The 15,013-nt window shown below is 47.9% G+C and overlaps 1 long non-coding RNA gene, 8 other non-coding genes and 2 pseudogenes across 9 annotated transcripts; all 11 read left to right on the top strand.

Annotated features, from left to right (window-relative positions):
• The first annotated feature begins 105 nt into the window (after window positions 1–105).
• Window positions 106–296, top strand: LOC142653336 (U2 spliceosomal RNA). Its single transcript, XR_012848272.1, has one exon. It is a non-coding gene; the product is annotated as a U2 spliceosomal RNA (small nuclear RNA).
• A 266-nt stretch (window positions 297–562) lies between these two features.
• On the top strand, window positions 563–14,228 carry LOC142652848 (uncharacterized). The gene is made up of 9 exons (XR_012847951.1): window positions 563–799; window positions 2,071–2,291; window positions 3,563–3,783; window positions 5,055–5,279; window positions 6,551–6,771; window positions 8,043–8,263; window positions 9,535–9,755; window positions 12,520–12,740; window positions 14,012–14,228. It is a non-coding gene; the product is annotated as an uncharacterized LOC142652848 (long non-coding RNA).
• On the top strand, window positions 1,598–1,788 carry LOC142653335 (U2 spliceosomal RNA). The gene has a single exon (XR_012848271.1). It is a non-coding gene; the product is annotated as a U2 spliceosomal RNA (small nuclear RNA).
• On the top strand, window positions 3,090–3,280 carry LOC142653333 (U2 spliceosomal RNA). The gene has a single exon (XR_012848269.1). It is a non-coding gene; the product is annotated as a U2 spliceosomal RNA (small nuclear RNA).
• LOC142653332 (U2 spliceosomal RNA) lies at window positions 4,582–4,772 on the top strand. The gene has a single exon (XR_012848268.1). It is a non-coding gene; the product is annotated as a U2 spliceosomal RNA (small nuclear RNA).
• LOC142653331 (U2 spliceosomal RNA) lies at window positions 6,078–6,268 on the top strand. The gene has a single exon (XR_012848267.1). It is a non-coding gene; the product is annotated as a U2 spliceosomal RNA (small nuclear RNA).
• LOC142653330 (U2 spliceosomal RNA) lies at window positions 7,570–7,760 on the top strand. The gene has a single exon (XR_012848266.1). It is a non-coding gene; the product is annotated as a U2 spliceosomal RNA (small nuclear RNA).
• On the top strand, window positions 9,062–9,252 carry LOC142653329 (U2 spliceosomal RNA). The gene has a single exon (XR_012848265.1). It is a non-coding gene; the product is annotated as a U2 spliceosomal RNA (small nuclear RNA).
• LOC142654628 (U2 spliceosomal RNA) lies at window positions 10,554–10,664 on the top strand (annotated as a pseudogene).
• Window positions 12,016–12,237, top strand: LOC142654344 (U2 spliceosomal RNA; annotated as a pseudogene).
• LOC142653328 (U2 spliceosomal RNA) lies at window positions 13,539–13,729 on the top strand. Its single transcript, XR_012848264.1, has one exon. It is a non-coding gene; the product is annotated as a U2 spliceosomal RNA (small nuclear RNA).
• Window positions 14,229–15,013: the final 785 nt, after the last annotated feature.

The following is a 15,013-nucleotide window of genomic DNA, read 5'->3' as shown; positions in this document are numbered from 1 at the left end:
CCTGCAGGGCCCCATGGAATTGCCTAGGAGTAGGCTGAATCAATCGCTGCAAGGGGTGAACAGCAGTATGGGACAGGCTCGGGCAAGGCAAGGGCCGCTCGGGTTATCGCTTCTCGGCCTTTTGGCTAAGATCAAGTGTAGTATCTGTTCTTATCAGTTTAATATCTGATACGTCCCCTATCTGGGGACCATATATTAAATGGATTTTTAGAACAGGGAGATGGAAATAGAGCTTGCTCTGTCCACTCCACGCATTGACCTGGTATTGCAGTATTTCCAGGACCGGTGCACCCTTCCCTTATGTGTTGACTAAAATCAGATTCCAAAAGTGCTATTTGTGTTTGCTATTGTTTTTGTCTTTCTGATGGGATCTCCCCTTTTAATCCCATTATTTCAACACCTGTTGGACAATGCATTTGTACAGTCATGTGTGATAATGAGCTCATTTATTAAATGCAATTAATTAATACATTGCCACCTCTTGTTGTGTGTGTGTCTTCTGTGTTTCTGTGTTTCCGGCATTTCACATTGGAACAGCTCATTCACCTTCCTTGTCTTCTCTCCGCCCTCCCTCCTAGGTAGGTTAAAGAGCTGCACCTGAGCCAGCCACTGATTGATGCAGCACCACAGTCAAATAGCGGAGTGGAGTAGGGGAACAGCAAACAGCCATTAAAGCCGCCCGCCCGCCCGCCCGCCCGCCTGCCTGCCTGCCTGCCTGCCTGCCCGCCACAATGGACCTACCTGTGTACACTACATGGATGTGATGGAATGTACTGTCGTCCCTACATTTCAAGAAGAAGTAAGAATTGCAGTTGCAACAAAGCCTTGCTTGCCTACAAAGAGAGCAGCAATTTGGATTTGTTACTATGTTACCTAGAAGAATAACAAACTGTGCAAGGATGGAGGTTGTAGGAGCAAAGAGAAGTTGTCTGTAAAGTTGGTGGATGCTTATTTTCCATTTTGCAGTCCCTTGTCTCCCTCTTGTGGCCTCCTGGAGGCAAATAAATGTGCAAAAAAAAGACAGCCTGGCGGCCGGCTGTTGCAGTGTTGCCCTCTCAGGCAACACTGAGTGACTGACTGAGCCGCACCGTCTTATATAAAGTTCAGACGGAACTTTGCACGTGTCATAGTGGAGCCCTCAGGATTCCAGAGCCAGCTTTCTGACATCATAATGGGGCCTGCCTCAGAGATAAAAGCCTGGGCCCAGGCAGTGTTGGTCAGTGCTGCTCAGCAGGCAGCACCGGACTGGACTGGATTAAAGCTGATACAAGGTGTGAAGGAACAAGGGGTGGCTGTGGGCATGCACTTGCTGCCGCTGCCAGTGTTTATCTGCATGGCAGGAGGGCATTTGGGCGTTGCCAGGAAGGCGTTTTTATGTAGATTCCTCCTCTTTCAGCACTGCATTGTGGTGCAAGCAAAAGAAGCAAATCCTGTGTAGCTTCCTCTCCGGCCTTTATTCACCTCCCGCTTAGTAGCTGTAAATGTGTGTGAGCCTGCAGGGCCCCATGGAATTGCCTAGGAGTAGGCTGAATCAATCGCTGCAAGGGGTGAACAGCAGTATGGGACAGGCTCGGGCAAGGCAAGGGCCGCTCGGGTTATCGCTTCTCGGCCTTTTGGCTAAGATCAAGTGTAGTATCTGTTCTTATCAGTTTAATATCTGATACGTCCCCTATCTGGGGACCATATATTAAATGGATTTTTAGAACAGGGAGATGGAAATAGAGCTTGCTCTGTCCACTCCACGCATTGACCTGGTATTGCAGTATTTCCAGGACCGGTGCACCCTTCCCTTATGTGTTGACTAAAATCAGATTCCAAAAGTGCTATTTGTGTTTGCTATTGTTTTTGTCTTTCTGATGGGATCTCCCCTTTTAATCCCATTATTTCAACACCTGTTGGACAATGCATTTGTACAGTCATGTGTGATAATGAGCTCATTTATTAAATGCAATTAATTAATACATTGCCACCTCTTGTTGTGTGTGTGTCTTCTGTGTTTCTGTGTTTCCGGCATTTCACATTGGAACAGCTCATTCACCTTCCTTGTCTTCTCTCCGCCCTCCCTCCTAGGTAGGTTAAAGAGCTGCACCTGAGCCAGCCACTGATTGATGCAGCACCACAGTCAAATAGCGGAGTGGAGTAGGGGAACAGCAAACAGCCATTAAAGCCGCCCGCCCGCCCGCCCGCCCGCCTGCCTGCCTGCCTGCCTGCCTGCCCGCCACAATGGACCTACCTGTGTACACTACATGGATGTGATGGAATGTACTGTCGTCCCTACATTTCAAGAAGAAGTAAGAATTGCAGTTGCAACAAAGCCTTGCTTGCCTACAAAGAGAGCAGCAATTTGGATTTGTTACTATGTTACCTAGAAGAATAACAAACTGTGCAAGGATGGAGGTTGTAGGAGCAAAGAGAAGTTGTCTGTAAAGTTGGTGGATGCTTATTTTCCATTTTGCAGTCCCTTGTCTCCCTCTTGTGGCCTCCTGGAGGCAAATAAATGTGCAAAAAAAAGACAGCCTGGCGGCCGGCTGTTGCAGTGTTGCCCTCTCAGGCAACACTGAGTGACTGACTGAGCCGCACCGTCTTATATAAAGTTCAGACGGAACTTTGCACGTGTCATAGTGGAGCCCTCAGGATTCCAGAGCCAGCTTTCTGACATCATAATGGGGCCTGCCTCAGAGATAAAAGCCTGGGCCCAGGCAGTGTTGGTCAGTGCTGCTCAGCAGGCAGCACCGGACTGGACTGGATTAAAGCTGATACAAGGTGTGAAGGAACAAGGGGTGGCTGTGGGCATGCACTTGCTGCCGCTGCCAGTGTTTATCTGCATGGCAGGAGGGCATTTGGGCGTTGCCAGGAAGGCGTTTTTATGTAGATTCCTCCTCTTTCAGCACTGCATTGTGGTGCAAGCAAAAGAAGCAAATCCTGTGTAGCTTCCTCTCCGGCCTTTATTCACCTCCCGCTTAGTAGCTGTAAATGTGTGTGAGCCTGCAGGGCCCCATGGAATTGCCTAGGAGTAGGCTGAATCAATCGCTGCAAGGGGTGAACAGCAGTATGGGACAGGCTCGGGCAAGGCAAGGGCCGCTCGGGTTATCGCTTCTCGGCCTTTTGGCTAAGATCAAGTGTAGTATCTGTTCTTATCAGTTTAATATCTGATACGTCCCCTATCTGGGGACCATATATTAAATGGATTTTTAGAACAGGGAGATGGAAATAGAGCTTGCTCTGTCCACTCCACGCATTGACCTGGTATTGCAGTATTTCCAGGACCGGTGCACCCTTCCCTTATGTGTTGACTAAAATCAGATTCCAAAAGTGCTATTTGTGTTTGCTATTGTTTTTGTCTTTCTGATGGGATCTCCCCTTTTAATCCCATTATTTCAACACCTGTTGGACAATGCATTTGTACAGTCATGTGTGATAATGAGCTCATTTATTAAATGCAATTAATTAATACATTGCCACCTCTTGTTGTGTGTGTGTCTTCTGTGTTTCTGTGTTTCCGGCATTTCACATTGGAACAGCTCATTCACCTTCCTTGTCTTCTCTCCGCCCTCCCTCCTAGGTAGGTTAAAGAGCTGCACCTGAGCCAGCCACTGATTGATGCAGCACCACAGTCAAATAGCGGAGTGGAGTAGGGGAACAGCAAACAGCCATTAAAGCCGCCCGCCCGCCCGCCCGCCCGCCTGCCTGCCTGCCTGCCTGCCTGCCCGCCACAATGGACCTACCTGTGTACACTACATGGATGTGATGGAATGTACTGTCGTCCCTACATTTCAAGAAGAAGTAAGAATTGCAGTTGCAACAAAGCCTTGCTTGCCTACAAAGAGAGCAGCAATTTGGATTTGTTACTATGTTACCTAGAAGAATAACAAACTGTGCAAGGATGGAGGTTGTAGGAGCAAAGAGAAGTTGTCTGTAAAGTTGGTGGATGCTTATTTTCCATTTTGCAGTCCCTTGTCTCCCTCTTGTGGCCTCCTGGAGGCAAATAAATGTGCAAAAAAAAGACAGCCTGGCGGCCGGCTGTTGCAGTGTTGCCCTCTCAGGCAACACTGAGTGACTGACTGAGCCGCACCGTCTTATATAAAGTTCAGACGGAACTTTGCACGTGTCATAGTGGAGCCCTCAGGATTCCAGAGCCAGCTTTCTGACATCATAATGGGGCCTGCCTCAGAGATAAAAGCCTGGGCCCAGGCAGTGTTGGTCAGTGCTGCTCAGCAGGCAGCACCGGACTGGACTGGATTAAAGCTGATACAAGGTGTGAAGGAACAAGGGGTGGCTGTGGGCATGCACTTGCTGCCGCTGCCAGTGTTTATCTGCATGGCAGGAGGGCATTTGGGCGTTGCCAGGAAGGCGTTTTTATGTAGATTCCTCCTCTTTCAGCACTGCATTGTGGTGCAAGCAAAAGAAGCAAATCCTGTGTAGCTTCCTCTCCGGCCTTTATTCACCTCCCGCTTAGTAGCTGTAAATGTGTGTGAGCCTGCAGGGCCCCATGGAATTGCCTAGGAGTAGGCTGAATCAATCGCTGCAAGGGGTGAACAGCAGTATGGGACAGGCTCGGGCAAGGCAAGGGCCGCTCGGGTTATCGCTTCTCGGCCTTTTGGCTAAGATCAAGTGTAGTATCTGTTCTTATCAGTTTAATATCTGATACGTCCCCTATCTGGGGACCATATATTAAATGGATTTTTAGAACAGGGAGATGGAAATAGAGCTTGCTCTGTCCACTCCACGCATTGACCTGGTATTGCAGTATTTCCAGGACCGGTGCACCCTTCCCTTATGTGTTGACTAAAATCAGATTCCAAAAGTGCTATTTGTGTTTGCTATTGTTTTTGTCTTTCTGATGGGATCTCCCCTTTTAATCCCATTATTTCAACACCTGTTGGACAATGCATTTGTACAGTCATGTGTGATAATGAGCTCATTTATTAAATGCAATTAATTAATACATTGCCACCTCTTGTTGTGTGTGTGTCTTCTGTGTTTCTGTGTTTCCGGCATTTCACATTGGAACAGCTCATTCACCTTCCTTGTCTTCTCTCCGCCCTCCCTCCTAGGTAGGTTAAAGAGCTGCACCTGAGCCAGCCACTGATTGATGCAGCACCACAGTCAAATAGCGGAGTGGAGTAGGGGAACAGCAAACAGCCATTAAAGCCGCCCGCCCGCCCGCCCGCCCGCCCGCCTGCCTGCCTGCCTGCCTGCCTGCCCGCCACAATGGACCTACCTGTGTACACTACATGGATGTGATGGAATGTACTGTCGTCCCTACATTTCAAGAAGAAGTAAGAATTGCAGTTGCAACAAAGCCTTGCTTGCCTACAAAGAGAGCAGCAATTTGGATTTGTTACTATGTTACCTAGAAGAATAACAAACTGTGCAAGGATGGAGGTTGTAGGAGCAAAGAGAAGTTGTCTGTAAAGTTGGTGGATGCTTATTTTCCATTTTGCAGTCCCTTGTCTCCCTCTTGTGGCCTCCTGGAGGCAAATAAATGTGCAAAAAAAAGACAGCCTGGCGGCCGGCTGTTGCAGTGTTGCCCTCTCAGGCAACACTGAGTGACTGACTGAGCCGCACCGTCTTATATAAAGTTCAGACGGAACTTTGCACGTGTCATAGTGGAGCCCTCAGGATTCCAGAGCCAGCTTTCTGACATCATAATGGGGCCTGCCTCAGAGATAAAAGCCTGGGCCCAGGCAGTGTTGGTCAGTGCTGCTCAGCAGGCAGCACCGGACTGGACTGGATTAAAGCTGATACAAGGTGTGAAGGAACAAGGGGTGGCTGTGGGCATGCACTTGCTGCCGCTGCCAGTGTTTATCTGCATGGCAGGAGGGCATTTGGGCGTTGCCAGGAAGGCGTTTTTATGTAGATTCCTCCTCTTTCAGCACTGCATTGTGGTGCAAGCAAAAGAAGCAAATCCTGTGTAGCTTCCTCTCCGGCCTTTATTCACCTCCCGCTTAGTAGCTGTAAATGTGTGTGAGCCTGCAGGGCCCCATGGAATTGCCTAGGAGTAGGCTGAATCAATCGCTGCAAGGGGTGAACAGCAGTATGGGACAGGCTCGGGCAAGGCAAGGGCCGCTCGGGTTATCGCTTCTCGGCCTTTTGGCTAAGATCAAGTGTAGTATCTGTTCTTATCAGTTTAATATCTGATACGTCCCCTATCTGGGGACCATATATTAAATGGATTTTTAGAACAGGGAGATGGAAATAGAGCTTGCTCTGTCCACTCCACGCATTGACCTGGTATTGCAGTATTTCCAGGACCGGTGCACCCTTCCCTTATGTGTTGACTAAAATCAGATTCCAAAAGTGCTATTTGTGTTTGCTATTGTTTTTGTCTTTCTGATGGGATCTCCCCTTTTAATCCCATTATTTCAACACCTGTTGGACAATGCATTTGTACAGTCATGTGTGATAATGAGCTCATTTATTAAATGCAATTAATTAATACATTGCCACCTCTTGTTGTGTGTGTGTCTTCTGTGTTTCTGTGTTTCCGGCATTTCACATTGGAACAGCTCATTCACCTTCCTTGTCTTCTCTCCGCCCTCCCTCCTAGGTAGGTTAAAGAGCTGCACCTGAGCCAGCCACTGATTGATGCAGCACCACAGTCAAATAGCGGAGTGGAGTAGGGGAACAGCAAACAGCCATTAAAGCCGCCCGCCCGCCCGCCCGCCCGCCTGCCTGCCTGCCTGCCTGCCTGCCCGCCACAATGGACCTACCTGTGTACACTACATGGATGTGATGGAATGTACTGTCGTCCCTACATTTCAAGAAGAAGTAAGAATTGCAGTTGCAACAAAGCCTTGCTTGCCTACAAAGAGAGCAGCAATTTGGATTTGTTACTATGTTACCTAGAAGAATAACAAACTGTGCAAGGATGGAGGTTGTAGGAGCAAAGAGAAGTTGTCTGTAAAGTTGGTGGATGCTTATTTTCCATTTTGCAGTCCCTTGTCTCCCTCTTGTGGCCTCCTGGAGGCAAATAAATGTGCAAAAAAAAGACAGCCTGGCGGCCGGCTGTTGCAGTGTTGCCCTCTCAGGCAACACTGAGTGACTGACTGAGCCGCACCGTCTTATATAAAGTTCAGACGGAACTTTGCACGTGTCATAGTGGAGCCCTCAGGATTCCAGAGCCAGCTTTCTGACATCATAATGGGGCCTGCCTCAGAGATAAAAGCCTGGGCCCAGGCAGTGTTGGTCAGTGCTGCTCAGCAGGCAGCACCGGACTGGACTGGATTAAAGCTGATACAAGGTGTGAAGGAACAAGGGGTGGCTGTGGGCATGCACTTGCTGCCGCTGCCAGTGTTTATCTGCATGGCAGGAGGGCATTTGGGCGTTGCCAGGAAGGCGTTTTTATGTAGATTCCTCCTCTTTCAGCACTGCATTGTGGTGCAAGCAAAAGAAGCAAATCCTGTGTAGCTTCCTCTCCGGCCTTTATTCACCTCCCGCTTAGTAGCTGTAAATGTGTGTGAGCCTGCAGGGCCCCATGGAATTGCCTAGGAGTAGGCTGAATCAATCGCTGCAAGGGGTGAACAGCAGTATGGGACAGGCTCGGGCAAGGCAAGGGCCGCTCGGGTTATCGCTTCTCGGCCTTTTGGCTAAGATCAAGTGTAGTATCTGTTCTTATCAGTTTAATATCTGATACGTCCCCTATCTGGGGACCATATATTAAATGGATTTTTAGAACAGGGAGATGGAAATAGAGCTTGCTCTGTCCACTCCACGCATTGACCTGGTATTGCAGTATTTCCAGGACCGGTGCACCCTTCCCTTATGTGTTGACTAAAATCAGATTCCAAAAGTGCTATTTGTGTTTGCTATTGTTTTTGTCTTTCTGATGGGATCTCCCCTTTTAATCCCATTATTTCAACACCTGTTGGACAATGCATTTGTACAGTCATGTGTGATAATGAGCTCATTTATTAAATGCAATTAATTAATACATTGCCACCTCTTGTTGTGTGTGTGTCTTCTGTGTTTCTGTGTTTCCGGCATTTCACATTGGAACAGCTCATTCACCTTCCTTGTCTTCTCTCCGCCCTCCCTCCTAGGTAGGTTAAAGAGCTGCACCTGAGCCAGCCACTGATTGATGCAGCACCACAGTCAAATAGCGGAGTGGAGTAGGGGAACAGCAAACAGCCATTAAAGCCGCCCGCCCGCCCGCCCGCCCGCCTGCCTGCCTGCCTGCCTGCCTGCCCGCCACAATGGACCTACCTGTGTACACTACATGGATGTGATGGAATGTACTGTCGTCCCTACATTTCAAGAAGAAGTAAGAATTGCAGTTGCAACAAAGCCTTGCTTGCCTACAAAGAGAGCAGCAATTTGGATTTGTTACTATGTTACCTAGAAGAATAACAAACTGTGCAAGGATGGAGGTTGTAGGAGCAAAGAGAAGTTGTCTGTAAAGTTGGTGGATGCTTATTTTCCATTTTGCAGTCCCTTGTCTCCCTCTTGTGGCCTCCTGGAGGCAAATAAATGTGCAAAAAAAAGACAGCCTGGCGGCCGGCTGTTGCAGTGTTGCCCTCTCAGGCAACACTGAGTGACTGACTGAGCCGCACCGTCTTATATAAAGTTCAGACGGAACTTTGCACGTGTCATAGTGGAGCCCTCAGGATTCCAGAGCCAGCTTTCTGACATCATAATGGGGCCTGCCTCAGAGATAAAAGCCTGGGCCCAGGCAGTGTTGGTCAGTGCTGCTCAGCAGGCAGCACCGGACTGGACTGGATTAAAGCTGATACAAGGTGTGAAGGAACAAGGGGTGGCTGTGGGCATGCACTTGCTGCCGCTGCCAGTGTTTATCTGCATGGCAGGAGGGCATTTGGGCGTTGCCAGGAAGGCGTTTTTATGTAGATTCCTCCTCTTTCAGCACTGCATTGTGGTGCAAGCAAAAGAAGCAAATCCTGTGTAGCTTCCTCTCCGGCCTTTATTCACCTCCCGCTTAGTAGCTGTAAATGTGTGTGAGCCTGCAGGGCCCCATGGAATTGCCTAGGAGTAGGCTGAATCAATCGCTGCAAGGGGTGAACAGCAGTATGGGACAGGCTCGGGCAAGGCAAGGGCCGCTCGGGTTATCGCTTCTCGGCCTTTTGGCTAAGATCAAGTGTAGTATCTGTTCTTATCAGTTTAATATCTGATACGTCCCCTATCTGGGGACCATATATTAAATGGATTTTTAGAACAGGGAGATGGAAATAGAGCTTGCTCTGTCCACTCCACGCATTGACCTGGTATTGCAGTATTTCCAGGACCGGTGCACCCTTCCCTTATGTGTTGACTAAAATCAGATTCCAAAAGTGCTATTTGTGTTTGCTATTGTTTTTGTCTTTCTGATGGGATCTCCCCTTTTAATCCCATTATTTCAACACCTGTTGGACAATGCATTTGTACAGTCATGTGTGATAATGAGCTCATTTATTAAATGCAATTAATTAATACATTGCCACCTCTTGTTGTGTGTGTGTCTTCTGTGTTTCTGTGTTTCCGGCATTTCACATTGGAACAGCTCATTCACCTTCCTTGTCTTCTCTCCGCCCTCCCTCCTAGGTAGGTTAAAGAGCTGCACCTGAGCCAGCCACTGATTGATGCAGCACCACAGTCAAATAGCGGAGTGGAGTAGGGGAACAGCAAACAGCCATTAAAGCCGCCCGCCCGCCCGCCCGCCCGCCTGCCTGCCTGCCTGCCTGCCTGCCCGCCACAATGGACCTACCTGTGTACACTACATGGATGTGATGGAATGTACTGTCGTCCCTACATTTCAAGAAGAAGTAAGAATTGCAGTTGCAACAAAGCCTTGCTTGCCTACAAAGAGAGCAGCAATTTGGATTTGTTACTATGTTACCTAGAAGAATAACAAACTGTGCAAGGATGGAGGTTGTAGGAGCAAAGAGAAGTTGTCTGTAAAGTTGGTGGATGCTTATTTTCCATTTTGCAGTCCCTTGTCTCCCTCTTGTGGCCTCCTGGAGGCAAATAAATGTGCAAAAAAAAGACAGCCTGGCGGCCGGCTGTTGCAGTGTTGCCCTCTCAGGCAACACTGAGTGACTGACTGAGCCGCACCGTCTTATATAAAGTTCAGACGGAACTTTGCACGTGTCATAGTGGAGCCCTCAGGATTCCAGAGCCAGCTTTCTGACATCATAATGGGGCCTGCCTCAGAGATAAAAGCCTGGGCCCAGGCAGTGTTGGTCAGTGCTGCTCAGCAGGCAGCACCGGACTGGACTGGATTAAAGCTGATACAAGGTGTGAAGGAACAAGGGGTGGCTGTGGGCATGCACTTGCTGCCGCTGCCAGTGTTTATCTGCATGGCAGGAGGGCATTTGGGCGTTGCCAGGAAGGCGTTTTTATGTAGATTCCTCCTCTTTCAGCACTGCATTGTGGTGCAAGCAAAAGAAGCAAATCCTGTGTAGCTTCCTCTCCGGCCTTTATTCACCTCCCGCTTAGTAGCTGTAAATGTGTGTGAGCCTGCAGGGCCCCATGGAATTGCCTAGGAGTAGGCTGAATCAATCGCTGCAAGGGGTGAACAGCAGTATGGGACAGGCTCGGGCAAGGCAAGGGCCGCTCGGGTTATCGCTTCTCGGCCTTTTGGCTAAGATCAAGTGTAGTACTTTAGGGTATTGCCTTGTTTCTTGGTCAGGAGGTGCCCTGGTACCCTTTTCCTTGGCCTGGGGGGATCGTTTCTCTTAGGAGAGACTTCACCCCTCTGCTGCTATTGGGGAGGAGGATTAGTCCAGGGCAACGGGGAGCGATCACCTGCCTGGTACTCCGGTACTGAAGGTATTTCTTTGGAGATTGCTGGAATTCTTTTGGAGCAGGATGGAGGAAATTCCCGAACATATGCGAACCAGGAATGCGGTCCGGTTTTTCGTGGAGGAATCTGAGAGGCAAAGGAAGGATTTGGAGTACATCACGAAGGTCCTTTTGTTGGATTTCTTTCAGCTGGAGAGATCGTGCATTTTGGCGGTGATGGACTATCCGAGGAGAGGGTGCTTTGACGTTACCTTCGCTACAGAAGAAATTTATTCAGATTTTTTGGAACGCTTGAAGGAAGGTAAAAGGGACCCAAGACTTGTGGGTGTGAAGGTAACACCACATTTTGTGCCAAACAAGAAGTTGGTGGTCGTAAAGATGTTTTCGCCTTACGTGGAGGAAGAGGACATTAAGTCATTTCTCACTAAGTTTTGTGAGGAGGTGGTGGGAAAGGGGAAAGTGTTTAACCCCTTTGGATTTTGGACTGGGAAATGGAAATTTCTTTGTAAATTTGTGAGAATTGGTGAATCTAGAAACCTATTGTTTCCTCCAGCGCGGTTTAAGATTGGAAGTGCATGTGGAAATTTATTTTTTTTGGGAATGGATATGTTTTGTTTGAATTGTAAAGATTATGGTCATGAGAGAGAAACGTGTGAGAAAGTAATGTGTACAAAATGTCTGCAAGAGGGGCATAAGTATAATGAATGTCAGAAAGGGAAAGTATGTAATATGTGTGGAGAGGAGGGGCACATATTCAAATCATGCCCAAAGAAAAGCAAACGTGAGGTACAAGAGGAAAATAAGAAGATAGTCAAAAGAAAGGAAGCGGAAGTTAGTTTGGAAGAAGGAAAGCTTCAGAAATTGGAAGGAAGTGGGCAAAGTGATGAGAAAAAAAGGAAAAAAGCAGAGAGAAAGAAAAAAAGTGTCATTTCAGAAGAGGAAAGAGCAGAAAGAGACAGGTTACTGGAAGAAGTAGAGCAGTTACGTAGTAAAATTAATTTTGAAAAAATGCGGAGAAGGGTGCGGCTCTGTGTAAGAGAAAATTTACCAGGGTTTCTTGAACGGTATGGTGTGCCAACGTGGTTAGCGTGCATTGTAAACTGTGAATGGGATGGTAATGATTTGCAGGAACATTTAGTGGATATGTTAGGAACTATTGCTGTTAAAAAAGGAATGTTTTTTTGATTTCTTAAAAGGAAAAAAGGAAAGAGGAAAACAAAAGTTAATTATACGTTTTCAGTTTTCATTGTGATGATCTAAGTCTTTTTTATTTTGAATTTTATGATTTTTAAGACGTGATCTGAATGAAAAAAAAAAAAAAAAAAAAAAAAAAAAAAAAAAAAAAAAAAATCTGTTCTTATCAGTTTAATATCTGATACGTCCCCTATCTGGGGACCATATATTAAATGGATTTTTAGAACAGGGAGATGGAAATAGAGCTTGCTCTGTCCACTCCACGCATTGACCTGGTATTGCAGTATTTCCAGGACCGGTGCACCCTTCCCTTATGTGTTGACTAAAATCAGATTCCAAAAGTGCTATTTGTGTTTGCTATTGTTTTTGTCTTTCTGATGGGATCTCCCCTTTTAATCCCATTATTTCAACACCTGTTGGACAATGCATTTGTACAGTCATGTGTGATAATGAGCTCATTTATTAAATGCAATTAATTAATACATTGCCACCTCTTGTTGTGTGTGTGTCTTCTGTGTTTCTGTGTTTCCGGCATTTCACATTGGAACAGCTCATTCACCTTCCTTGTCTTCTCTCCGCCCTCCCTCCTAGGTAGGTTAAAGAGCTGCACCTGAGCCAGCCACTGATTGATGCAGCACCACAGTCAAATAGCGGAGTGGAGTAGGGGAACAGCAAACAGCCATTAAAGCCGCCCGCCCGCCCGCCCGCCCGCCTGCCTGCCTGCCTGCCTGCCTGCCCGCCACAATGGACCTACCTGTGTACACTACATGGATGTGATGGAATGTACTGTCGTCCCTACATTTCAAGAAGAAGTAAGAATTGCAGTTGCAACAAAGCCTTGCTTGCCTACAAAGAGAGCAGCAATTTGGATTTGTTACTATGTTACCTAGAAGAATAACAAACTGTGCAAGGATGGAGGTTGTAGGAGCAAAGAGAAGTTGTCTGTAAAGTTGGTGGATGCTTATTTTCCATTTTGCAGTCCCTTGTCTCCCTCTTGTGGCCTCCTGGAGGCAAATAAATGTGCAAAAAAAAGACAGCCTGGCGGCCGGCTGTTGCAGTGTTGCCCTCTCAGGCAACACTGAGTGACTGACTGAGCCGCACCGTCTTATATAAAGTTCAGACGGAACTTTGCACGTGTCATAGTGGAGCCCTCAGGATTCCAGAGCCAGCTTTCTGACATCATAATGGGGCCTGCCTCAGAGATAAAAGCCTGGGCCCAGGCAGTGTTGGTCAGTGCTGCTCAGCAGGCAGCACCGGACTGGACTGGATTAAAGCTGATACAAGGTGTGAAGGAACAAGGGGTGGCTGTGGGCATGCACTTGCTGCCGCTGCCAGTGTTTATCTGCATGGCAGGAGGGCATTTGGGCGTTGCCAGGAAGGCGTTTTTATGTAGATTCCTCCTCTTTCAGCACTGCATTGTGGTGCAAGCAAAAGAAGCAAATCCTGTGTAGCTTCCTCTCCGGCCTTTATTCACCTCCCGCTTAGTAGCTGTAAATGTGTGTGAGCCTGCAGGGCCCCATGGAATTGCCTAGGAGTAGGCTGAATCAATCGCTGCAAGGGGTGAACAGCAGTATGGGACAGGCTCGGGCAAGGCAAGGGCCGCTCGGGTTATCGCTTCTCGGCCTTTTGGCTAAGATCAAGTGTAGTATCTGTTCTTATCAGTTTAATATCTGATACGTCCCCTATCTGGGGACCATATATTAAATGGATTTTTAGAACAGGGAGATGGAAATAGAGCTTGCTCTGTCCACTCCACGCATTGACCTGGTATTGCAGTATTTCCAGGACCGGTGCACCCTTCCCTTATGTGTTGACTAAAATCAGATTCCAAAAGTGCTATTTGTGTTTGCTATTGTTTTTGTCTTTCTGATGGGATCTCCCCTTTTAATCCCATTATTTCAACACCTGTTGGACAATGCATTTGTACAGTCATGTGTGATAATGAGCTCATTTATTAAATGCAATTAATTAATACATTGCCACCTCTTGTTGTGTGTGTGTCTTCTGTGTTTCTGTGTTTCCGGCATTTCACATTGGAACAGCTCATTCACCTTCCTTGTCTTCTCTCCGCCCTCCCTCCTAGGTAGGTTAAAGAGCTGCACCTGAGCCAGCCACTGATTGATGCAGCACCACAGTCAAATAGCGGAGTGGAGTAGGGGAACAGCAAACAGCCATTAAAGCCGCCCGCCCGCCCGCCCGCCCGCCTGCCTGCCTGCCTGCCTGCCTGCCCGCCACAATGGACCTACCTGTGTACACTACATGGATGTGATGGAATGTACTGTCGTCCCTACATTTCAAGAAGAAGTAAGAATTGCAGTTGCAACAAAGCCTTGCTTGCCTACAAAGAGAGCAGCAATTTGGATTTGTTACTATGTTACCTAGAAGAATAACAAACTGTGCAAGGATGGAGGTTGTAGGAGCAAAGAGAAGTTGTCTGTAAAGTTGGTGGATGCTTATTTTCCATTTTGCAGTCCCTTGTCTCCCTCTTGTGGCCTCCTGGAGGCAAATAAATGTGCAAAAAAAAGACAGCCTGGCGGCCGGCTGTTGCAGTGTTGCCCTCTCAGGCAACACTGAGTGACTGACTGAGCCGCACCGTCTTATATAAAGTTCAGACGGAACTTTGCACGTGTCATAGTGGAGCCCTCAGGATTCCAGAGCCAGCTTTCTGACATCATAATGGGGCCTGCCTCAGAGATAAAAGCCTGGGCCCAGGCAGTGTTGGTCAGTGCTGCTCAGCAGGCAGCACCGGACTGGACTGGATTAAAGCTGATACAAGGTGTGAAGGAACAAGGGGTGGCTGTGGGCATGCACTTGCTGCCGCTGCCAGTGTTTATCTGCATGGCAGGAGGGCATTTGGGCGTTGCCAGGAAGGCGTTTTTATGTAGATTCCTCCTCTTTCAGCACTGCATTGTGGTGCAAGCAAAAGAAGCAAATCCTGTGTAGCTTCCTCTCCGGCCTTTATTCACCTCCCGCTTAGTAGCTGTAAATGTGTGTGAGCCTGCAGGGCCCCATGGAATTGCCTAGGAGTAGGCTGAATCAATCGCTGCAAGGGGTGAACAGCAGTATGGGACAGGCTCGGGCAAGG

The sequence above is a fragment of the Rhinoderma darwinii genome, chromosome 5, assembly GCF_050947455.1.
Source record: "Rhinoderma darwinii isolate aRhiDar2 chromosome 5, aRhiDar2.hap1, whole genome shotgun sequence".
Taxonomy (NCBI): domain Eukaryota; kingdom Metazoa; phylum Chordata; class Amphibia; order Anura; family Rhinodermatidae; genus Rhinoderma; species Rhinoderma darwinii.
This window is presented reverse-complemented; position numbering and strand designations above follow the sequence as displayed.